The sequence below is a fragment of the Triticum aestivum genome, chromosome 5A, assembly GCF_018294505.1.
Source record: "Triticum aestivum cultivar Chinese Spring chromosome 5A, IWGSC CS RefSeq v2.1, whole genome shotgun sequence".
NCBI classification, from domain to species: domain Eukaryota; kingdom Viridiplantae; phylum Streptophyta; class Magnoliopsida; order Poales; family Poaceae; genus Triticum; species Triticum aestivum.
Window position 1 is genome coordinate 373,684,149 of NC_057806.1, and position 11,724 is coordinate 373,695,872.

Below are 11,724 nucleotides of genomic sequence, written 5' to 3' on the forward strand. Positions count from 1 at the left end.
GTGCAAGGGAGGGCACTTGGCCTGCGCGGACTGCCACGTCGAGCGCCCCGGGAACAAGCAACAGTGCCAGAAGTGCGAGCGTGGCAGTGGCTTCGACGTGCGGAACACGGCGGTGGACTCCGTCCTTTCGTCGGTGAGGGTGGAGTGCCCGCACGAAGGTTGCGGGCTCTACGTCACTTACCACAAGATCGCCGATCACCAGAGCGTGTGTCCGCTCGCGCCCTGCAAATGCCCCGTGCCCGTCTGCGGCTACAAAGGCCCGCCGCTGGCGCACTACCACCACATCAGCATCGTGCATCCCATGCCCGTGCACAGGATCCAGTACGGCAAGGTGCTCCAGCTGCAAGTGCCACTGTCGGAGCCACGGCTCTTGCTATTCACGGAGGAGGACCGCCACGCGTTTTTCTTGGTCGGCGGCGTGCTCGACATCAGCGCACCTATCGTCGTGTCGGTCGTCTGCATCAGAGTGGGGGCGTCCCCACTGCCGCACTACGTGGCCAAGCTGTGGGCGAACGGCCCGCTGGGGGAGCCCAAAGGCACGACCGACGCCGTCAAGGTGGAAATGGAGGTGACAAGCAGCAAGGATTCCGGTGACGTCGACGTGTAGGAGCTGACCTTCTTGACAGTTCCGCCCAAGCTGCTGGCCGGGGCTAAGCTTGTGTCCCTCCACATTCAGATTGACAAGCTCACATCCTAAATGTTTCTACAGTGCCTTCTGTTTATCTTAGTAATATGTTAATATAGGGATTACCTTCGTCTACTTTAGCTTAAGAAATGGTGGGTTTTGGTGGCGATAAAAAATATGTTTATCAATGCATTAATTGCAATGCATGCATGCATAAAGTACATGCATTGGTCAATTTTATCTTAATACTTGCATGCAATGATTTAATGCACCTTGGAATCTGAATATGTGTTAGGGAACAACCAAATTGAGCCTTATAAAATGGAAAAACTAAAATTTTGAGATAAGCCCTATAAAACCGGAAAGGAGAGAGTAGAAAAAGAAGTACTCCATCCGGGAATAGTGCCACACTTCGAAACTTGAACCGTCAATAAATTTTGAGCTTGCGTCTCGTCACATTCCAAATTACTCCACGCTATATTGAATTGCAAACCTGTTCACACCGATAACAACCTAAACGGTTTCCCACTTAGGAGCCTATTAGTACTCGGTTATAAATACTAGTATGCCAAGATGACTGCGCATTCCTCCTCAACTCCTCATCCACAAAAACGAACAAGCCATTCAACATCCTTCCCTTGCGTCTGCCATGGGCAGCATGAGTTCTGGGTCGAGAGATTGCCACCAGGGAGAGGCGAGCATGGAAGCGGAAGCACGAGAGATGTCCCGCCTCGCCGTGAGAGCAGCCGACATGTCCCGCCGCGCGGAAGTAGCAGCACAGAGGTCCCGCCGCGTCGCTGAAGCAGCACGGAGTCCCGCCGCGCCGTTGATGCAGCAGACTAGTCCGGCCGCGCCGCGGAAGCAGCAGAGATGTCCCGCCATGCCACGAATGAGGCAGAGATGTCCCGCCGCTCCGCGGCGGCCTGGGAAAATTTCTTGCGTGCAGGCGACGACTGTTACAGGCGCATGCATGCGATCGTCCATGGCCAGATGGATCAGATCTCCTGTTTTGCGAGGTTGCAGGACGACATGAAAGCCTCGTTTGAACAGGCTGTTGGCGCACTAAGGGAGGGCAATGAGAGGCTCTGGGCCGAGCGCGACCTGCTGAGGGAGAAGATCGTCCGAAGTGCAGACTAGCAGGAGGAGACCAGTGCCTTGTTGAAGAGGACCGGCGTCATCGTCAAGAAACTTATGGACGAGAATGACATGCTCCGCAACGAGCGCCAAAGGCTGGTGGAGGAATTCGTGGATGTTCTCAAGCAGCATCTTGAGGACACGAAAGAGCTCATCGCCGCTCGCCACGGAGACTAGTTCCCACGGCCTGTAGCAACGCATCAAGAAAGTAGAGATCAGCGAGCTAGATCCTTGTCTTCCTTCTTCTTTTGCCCTTGTGTATTTCGGGCGTAGCCGCATGTGGCTTTTTTAATTATCTTTCTAATTATGTAAGACAATTAATCGTCCTTATCTTTCTGTGGAAGATCAATGTTGTGAGGCTGGGATGAAGAAAACTCTTGCTGTGGCGACCCTGGCGTTGTTGTTCTTCTAGTTGCCGCTGGGCTTCCTTCAGTTTCCTGGTTTCTTTTGATGTAATAATCGGTTTAGGATGTGGATTGTGTCGTCGGTTGTAATGTTGGGTTCTAGCACGGATGTTTGGCCTTTGTTGGCCTCTTGGGATGTTGCGATTTCAATCTAGTAGCTTTTAGTCCTTCGTGTTAGGCTGGAGTTGTGCTGAACTTCTTGTGAATTGTGGTGGTTTTCAGTAATGAAAATCGGAAGGGACAAGCACTTCTATGATAAAAAAAATTAATTGTCCTTATATATTCATCAGTCTTTCTACAAGTCGTGGTAGATGCTATATAGGTTCGTCGGATCTTACATCAAGATCCGTGCTTTCAGACTTTCTTTTTTTCTCTCTTAAATCTCAGTCGAGTGAGACATAGCCACGCCATTAAACAGAGGCTCGGGCGCCATTAATGGAGTCCTTGGGAGAGAGGTGGACGACAGATGGAGGTCAAAGGGCTCTCCTCCCGATAAGCACGCGCAGGGGTTGATCGCACGCCTCTCGTACTACTCAAATAGCTACCCTGCACGGCGCCTCCTAGCTAATAAAAAATGGGGACGCGTGGCGGCACATAAATGGTACTAGTAAGTAGAACACCCATGGTTTCAACAATACGTGTGTTTCCGATTGTAACATGACAGCACTTGTTCCAAAATGACTTTGTTGATTGTTAATGTGTGCGCCCTCGCAAATTGGACTACAAATTTACCACAGCATGTTGGTGCCATGTCATGGCACCAAGCCAAGTTTCATTATTTTCATGCGTGTTTTGGATTTATAGGAATTAAAAAACTAAGTTTCTCAATGTTTCCAACCCAGCCACGATGCCCAGAATTTTGAATTTCATTCCCATTTCTTGCATGTAACCTAGAAATTTACCCGAGGACACACACGTGATTTTTCAACCAACTTTGGTGCACTGGAACTTGTGCTTGTATTTTAAATTTGAATTATGCACACAAAGGTGACACGTTCCCTCCTAGAACCACGAGCCTTCTTGAGAGAAGCTCCGATTTGCAAGAAGCTTATACCAAATTTTGTTCCTATTCGGCCAATTTTTTTTACCACGGCATGGTACTACCATCACATGACACCATGCCAAGTTTCATGATTTTAAAACCAAGTTTCTCAATGTTCTCGACCGAGCCACGATGCCCAGATGTTTGAATTTGATTCTCATTTTTTGCATGGGACACAAATGTGATTTTTCAACCAACTTTGGTGCACGAGAGCATGTGCTTGTAGTTCTAATTTGAATTATGCACATTAAATGACCAGAAACTCAATTAATGTGTAAATAAGGCCAAACGAAGCCAGAATAATTCCAAAATTTAACAGGGCACTCATGTAGTTCTATGTTACCTTTGTAAATAAACTCAAGGGGGACAACGTATATCGTTTCGCACTCAAAGGTGGCACGTTCCCTCTCAGAACCACGAGCCTTCTTGAGAGAAGCTTGGGTTTGCAAGAAGCTTATACCAAAATCTATTCCTATTCGACCAATTTTTTTACCACAACATAGTATTACCATGACATGACATCCACGCCAAGTTTCATGATTTTTAGACATGTTTTGGATTTACAAGAATTTTAAAACCAAGTTTCTCAATGTTTTCGGCCGAGCCACGATGCCTAGATGTTTGAATTTGATTCTCATTTCTTGCATGGGACCTAGAAATTCACCCGAGGACAGAAATGTGATTTTTCAACCAACTTTGGTGCACGAGAGCATGTGCTTGTAGTTCAAATTTGACTTATGCACATTAAATGACCAGAAACTCAATTAATGTATAAAAAACGACAAACGAACCCGGAATAATTCCAAAATTTAATAGGGCACTAATGTAGTTCTATGTTGCCTTTGTTAAACTCAAAGGGGCAGCGTATATCGTTTCACACTCAAAGGTGGCACGTTCCCTCTTAGAACCACGAGCTTCCAAACCGGCCCAATTTTTTACCACAACATGTTAGTGCCATGACATGACACCATGCCAAGTTTCATGATTTCTAGGCGAGTTTTGGATTTACATGAATTTAAAATCAAAGTTTCTCGATGTTCTCGGCCAAGTCATGATGCCTAGATGTTTGAATTTCATTCTCATTTCTTCCATGGGACCTAGAAATTCAACCAAGGACACACATGTGATTTTTCAACCCACTTTGGTGCACTGGAGCATGTGCATGCAATTCATATTTAGATTATGCACATTAAAAGTCCAGAAACTCAATTAATGTATAAAAAGGCCAAATGAACCCGAAATAATTCCAAAATTTAACAGGGCACTCATATAGTTCTATGTTTCCTCTGTAAATAAAATCAGGGGCAGGTAGCGTATATCGTTTCGCACACAAAGGTGACACGTTCCCTCATGGAATCACGAGGCTTGTTGAGAGAATCTCCGGTTTTGCAAGAGGCTTATACGAAAACTTGTCCCAATTCAGCCAAAAATTATACGTATGAAAACAGGGTTTAGATTATCCCAAACATCTCGCTACCTAGACCAATAATGTACTATGATTTGAATTCAACATAAAATGGATACAAATATTTGAATTGGAGAGCGTATGGTACATGTAGTTCATAGTGAAATATGATTACTGCTATATGTATGTTTTTTGTTATCAAGATAATATTTAAATTATTGTATAACTTGGCAACAATCGTATTCAAATAAGGGAAATTGATTCAAATTTAGTCCATATGGTAGACGACAATATATATGTCCACATGGTGGAGTAAAATGTTCATATATGATGGAAGATCAAAATGTACGACTACATCAATTATAAACCACAAGGTCACCTAACGATATATTCGAATTCAACATAACGTGGATTCAAAAATTGAAATTTGAGATCATGGCATCTGTAATCATATAAAAAGGGACATTACTCTTTCTTTGGTGGGAATTGATTTGTTTTTTGTTCTCGTTGAGGGAAATGCGAATTGATTTGGTACTGTGCACAGTAATCTTGTTCTCCCGATTTTTTTTACATTTTTCTTGTAGTTTTTTGAATGGCATCTATAGCAATATAGTAAAAGGGGACATGACTCTCTTGTGTCTTGTATGAATTGTTTTTTTACACGTTAAGTTTGTTCTGCCGAACAAGGAATCCACACCTTGTTATCCCGAAATTTTCAAGCTCGAGTATCTTTTGTCACACCTGCTTTGAAACTCCCGCTTCTTCAACCCGCGCCACGCCTTGTTATCCCGAAATTTGGACGCGCGCGAGAACTCCATCCTCATCCGAAATCGCTCCCACAGCCCAGACACACGAAATCCGCCTTCTACCCCTTAGCCAGAAATGAAGCTCCATGTCGCGGTGTCAAAACCGGTGGGGGTACGCTGGTAACTTACCCTACATTTCGTACAAGCGCGTCCCTAAGCTTGGTTCCCCCCTCCCCCTTCGCCCCCCCGATTCGTACACCGAGGCCGCCAAAACCCGTGAAACCCCACGCTCCTCCGTCAGCCTCCCGACTGCCGCCCAGCCCGAGACTCTTCCCCGACCACATCGTCCACCGCAACAGCTCGCCGTCCCTCATCCACCGCAGCGGACGAGGATCCGTTGTCGATCTCGTCGTCCCGCTGGATCAGCCGCCCCGTCCTCCACCTCCAAGGAGCTGCCCCAATGTTCGCCTCGTCTATCGCGCCACCTCAATCCCCACAGCGCCGTCTTGACCTGCCCCACCAGAACCGCAACACCCTCACCAATTCCTCCGATGAAGCCGAGGCCAACTCGGCGCAACCAAGGAGGTTCTGCACTCACCACTGCATTTTATCTTTTATTCGATCTCACGGGGCTGCCGGTGCTTGATACCGAGCAGACATGGTGTGTCTCCATCGACGGCGCCGTCGCCGGCCACATCATCCATGGCGTCTCTCCCCCATGTCGTTGCTTCCTCGGTGGCGACTTCCACAACGACACTAGCTAAAGCTGCTCTGGCTCTCGCTCGCGCTGCGGCTCTGTTCTTGCTGTTGGTCGCGCTGCTGCACTGCTCCTGCTTTTGTTCGTGCCGCTGCTCTGCTCTTGCTCTTGCTTGCGCTGCTGCTGCTGCACGACCTCCGGCAGCTACAGGAGTTGCTGCTTTAGCACTCGCTCGCGGTGCTACTGCACGATTTGCTCTTTGCTAGTGCGTTCCCTGCTCGAGCATCTGCTGATGTAGATCACTGCTTCTCTGCTACTAGTGCTCAAACGCCCTAAACATATATTGCAATGCTCTGTTACTAGTTCAATCAGTTTCGACGGTAAAATTCAGTTTCGACTGTGAAGTTCAATTTCTTCAGTTAAGTTCAGAGTGAATAGTACTTACAGCATCCGCCGGAGCGGCCGTGGCGTGGCTGATGCATTTTACATCTAGCACTTCTTGGTGATGTATTTTACATCATCTATTGCAGATGATATTAGGGTCCCACTCCAGATTACACCTTAGCGGAGCTGCTCCAATGACGGAACCGTCCATCACAGCGGAGCAGTACCCTCGGCGCCGTTTCCAGAGGCCTCAGATCTTCTTCCCCGCCTCCGGCAGTCACACCAGCATCATCACCATCCTCCACGTCCAACCCAATGATGCTGAGGTCCACAAGGCTATGCCAAAAAGGTTGTACACTCGTCGCATCACTTTGTTTCTCCATTCCTCTGTTCTTCCAATTCATGTGAGCCAAACACACAGGTTGACTGAAATCCTATGTTTCCAAATGCTCTGTTTTTGCACGTGCATTCCTATCCTATTCCTGTGTTTTTCCTATCCCTGCGTTTATAGAATCCTCCAATTCCAAGGAGCCCTTACAGATTTACTTCATTTTCAGATAGGCATCAAAGAAAACTCTGTGTGTTATGTCCTGCTCCTGCCGTGCCGTCATCCACCCCATCTGAGGTGCACCATCGATAGAAGCGTTCACTGCAGCAAAGATCCCCCCTGCAGACTTCCTTTTGCCGCCTTAGATCATCTTCCCCATTGCCGGCAGCCACGCCAACCGCATTAGCATCACCGACTGAGCAGATGAACCTGAGGACTACATAGTACCGGAAGAGAGGTCGGAGTCTTTCGTGTTTGCTTACGTTATACATCGGTTATTATTACCTCCTACTTTATCACTCAATCTTGAGTTTTGAATTACCCATGGGTCTCATATCGAGCCAGCAACGAATAGTATCTGTCTACTATCTGGTTCATCTGGGATCTTCTATAGATGATCCATTGTCTATCTTTTAAACTGAAGCTATAATCTACCTGGTATCATTAGTTTTGGATCCATCCACTCATTTGCTACCATCAGTCTTGATTTTTGCATGCACCCCTTAGGCCTTACAAAATCTAACTATTTTTTTATTATGCATGTCAGATATTGTACACAATCATACTGAACATGTAGAGAAAAAGAGAAGACCGTTGCGTGCGAATATAATGTCATGCAGACGCCACTCCATGGTGGGCGAAGTGCCCCCCTCCTGCATTTCCAGATTGTATTCCAGAGGAAGATAACTATTCATATGGAGATTCAGAAGGAGCCAACCACGCCTGTTTACCACCTGAGGTGTTTGCTCTAACCTGGCATGCTGATGTTGGTCATATCATGCATATGGCGCCTTGCATTGCTTACATTATACATCTTATATGTCATCAGCTTAGTTTAGATTTGCTTTGTGTGAATGCCACCTGTTTGGTTTCTATATCATACTCCCACCATTCCTAAATATTTGTCTTTTTAGAGATTTCAACAAGTGACTACATACGGAACAAAATGAGTGAATCTACACTCTAAAATATGTCTTTATACATCGTTATGTGGTAGTCCATTTTAAATCTCTAAAAAGACAATTATTTAGGAACGGAGGGAGTATATGGGAATTATGGAATGCCATCTTCTTTAGCCAGGCATCATATACGTGAATCGTGCAATGCCATCCTGTTTAGCCAGTCATCGTATATGTGAATTCTATCGTGCCATATTTTTTTCCATAATGTATTCCATTTGTCAACAATGTTTATACATTCATCTACTCTTCCTGTGCATCAGCCATTTGAGTCGGTCATTGGAAAATATGGAGTGAAAACAAGGTCTTCTGAGTAGTCAGTGCTACCTGTCGATGCAGATTTCTTGCTAGTTACAGATAGCTCCTCAGAGGAGGATTCAGAGAGAGATGACCAGTCGTATTCCCCTCCCCCCGAGGTGCATGCTCTAACTTGGCTGGGTTATATTGCTCATATCTTGCATATCTTGCATTGCCATGCCATCGGCTTAGATTAGACATGCTTTGAGTGAATGCCTCCTGTTTGCTTTCTATATCAGATATGTGAATTATGCAATGCCATGATTTTTAGCCAGTTGTCATATATGTGAATTATGCACTGCCATGGAGCCAGGCATCATATATGTGAATTATCTCATGCCATCTTTTTTTTCATTACATACTCCATTTGTCGACAATCTGTGTATATTGAACTACTCTTCATGTGTATCAGCCATTTGAGCCGGTTATGGAAAAATCTGGAGTGAAAACAAGGTCTTCAGAGCAGGCAATGGTACCTGTTGAAGCATATATCTCGATGATTACAGGGAGCTCCTCAGAGGAGGATTCAGAGACAGATGACCAGTCCTATATCCCACCTGAGGTGTATGCTCTAAGTTGCAATATTTATATTTCTCATATGATGCATATGGTGTCTTGCATTGCTTAGTTTAGACATCATATGCACACTATTGAATTCTATCTTCTTAGTTTAGAGATCATACATGCGAGTGCTAGTTGCTTAGTATATGAATCAATTATGTCAATTATATCATGCCATCATGTATACTTAGACAACATGTATGTGAATTATTTCATCCCAACCTATTTTAGAAAGACATCATATAGTTTTGTCATGTCATCCTGTTTAGGTACTCATCATATGTTGAATTATGACATTATATCCTGTTAAGTTATCCATCATATATCTGAAACTGTGTCATGCTATCCTGTTTAGGTAGGCATCATATATGTGAAATTGTGTCATGCTGTCCTGTTTGGTTAGACAACATACATGTGAATTACCACATCTGTGTATCATACAATGTCTGTACGTTCAATTTCTTTTCTTGTTTATCATCCATTTGAAATGGAGGGGGTGATGGCAGTATCTAAGGGAGCAAAAACCCATTCTTCACAAAAGATAGTGCTACCCGTTGATGCAGATAGAACCATGGTTGTACTAGCCCACAAACTAGCCCCACCACACATAATCGAGACTCTTCCAGATTGCACACTTATACCGTCACTACTAGGAAAAGGCCTACTAATGGCGCACCGGTTTTGCCTACTAATGGCGCATCACCGGTGCGCCATTAGTAGCACGCCACTAGTAATTTTTACTAATGGCGCACCACTGCTGCGCCATTAGTATCTGGTATACTAATGGCGCACCATCCAGTGCGCCATTAGTATATAACACCATGCGCCTTTAGTGTGCCTCCCAGGGGCCATTTTTAACCATGTGCTTTGGCACACTAATGGCGCACTGCGGATAGATGCGCCATTAGTATACTTGGCATACTAATGGCGCACTCTGTCTTGATGCGCCATTAGTATCCTTTGGCATACTAATGGCACACTCTGTATTGATGCGCCATTAGTATCCTTTGGCATACTAATGGTGCACCTTGAGGTGATGCGCCATTAGTATGAATATTTCGTTTTTTTTACTTTTCTGATTTTTGCACATGTTACAAAATATATTATTTGACAGAATATAGACAGTAGCACACAGCAACAGCAGATTCATCGAATACAATAGAAGATTAGTCTCCGAATACAATTCATCATATTAGTCTCCGAATTCAAAAGACCGAACAAAGATAAAACATTACAAGTCTCGAGACCGCGATTATCGAGTTTGTCTTCACATTACAAGTCGATATCAATCATCTAAACTACCATCACATAGAAGAGAGCTGCGGTCATCACAATGAGCATCATCGCGATCAAACTGGTCTTCATCTGGTTCCTCCAAAGCTCCCTCCTCTCTCCCGCTAGATAGCGGGCGTATCTAGATTCGGCCTCCACCCTAGTGGTGTACCCTTTGTAACTGTTACCGCTGAAACGGTGAACCTGTCTCCGACACTCCTCCCAGTCGTCGTAGACTCCGGGAACCTTACCCTTGTACACGACATACGACGGCATCTCTATGCACAAGCCAAACAACAGACAATACATACATAAGCAATATATAAGTATGCAACAAAAGGATCGGAAGAGAAAAGCAAGACATTAATAGCACGATTCATGGTCCTACTAATAAATAGCATCGATTACATCTAAGTTGAACGACTGTCCAAACTAAAGATACATACAATTCATTAAAGTTTAATTACAACATGAGCCAATCAATGTTTCAGAACTACACATCACTACTTTCGACTCGACTCATGGACAGGAGCGTGGATGAAGCCGCTGTCTGTCGTGATGGTCATGAAATCGCGGGTGTTGTCAGCCTGCATTTGTAGCATCCCGTCTATCTCAATGTTGGATGGTATATATCTAAGGAAGAACTGCCCTAAGGTATGAAGGACATCTTGATGGATGATGTTCGAAAACTCCGACTGGATGCGAAAGAATTCTTGTCTGATATCCGCGTCCTGGATTGCCGACAAGCTCGCGACCCAATCTTTGAGATTATTTGGTAGCAGAAGGTGATGATGGTCCCTTACGATCGCCCGCATGTGATGGAGGGCATAGTAGGCATCCTTCTGACCGCCTGGCAGCTGCTTGACGCAGCAGAACGTCGTATTGTGGGAGAACACGTGCTTGCCGTACTTACGAACTGCCCTGATGAAGGTGCCTCCAGATTTGGCGTAGCCCAGGAGAACATCATCAAGAACTTTCTTGATATTTTTGTAGTCTATCTTGGAGTTACGGTTCGGGTCGAAATACGTGGCCATGGAATATTTCGGGCTTAAGAGGATGAGTGTGCAATGTGTGTCACTGCACAGAACACGGAATGTTAGAAAAAAAAGAACGATCGAAATCTAAGAAATCATATGTTACGGGGCGGTTAAGGGATGACTTACTCGGGAAAGTAAGGCACAAGGAAGTTATCCTTATCTGGGTTTGCCAGAATGACGTCTTCGAGGTGTGAACTCGCGACTTGGCGGTCCCCAGCGCTGCTCAAGAGCTTGGCACGCATGTAGAAGGGGTCGACGATCATGATGTCCGGGGTCTTGTCTCTAATGATCCGCATCTCCATACTCAGCGAAAACAGCCGAACGAAGGTGTACTGCAGCAGGTGAAGGTTGAACATAGCAAAGATGTCATCAAACTGCAGGACGATCGTACCCCCGATGGAGCCATCCACAAAGCCCTTCCCTCTGGCACCTTGGCCACGAAAACCGGGTATGCCACATCATTCTCTCTGAGACGCTGCTTCTCCAAAGAAAGAACACTGTCGTGCAGACTCCGCATAGCACCGGTTGCAGCACTGAGCATATTTGTCGGTAGCATCGCCCTACCCGCCACATGCACCCTCCTCGAGATATCCTTAGGTGAAGGTGGCCTGTCC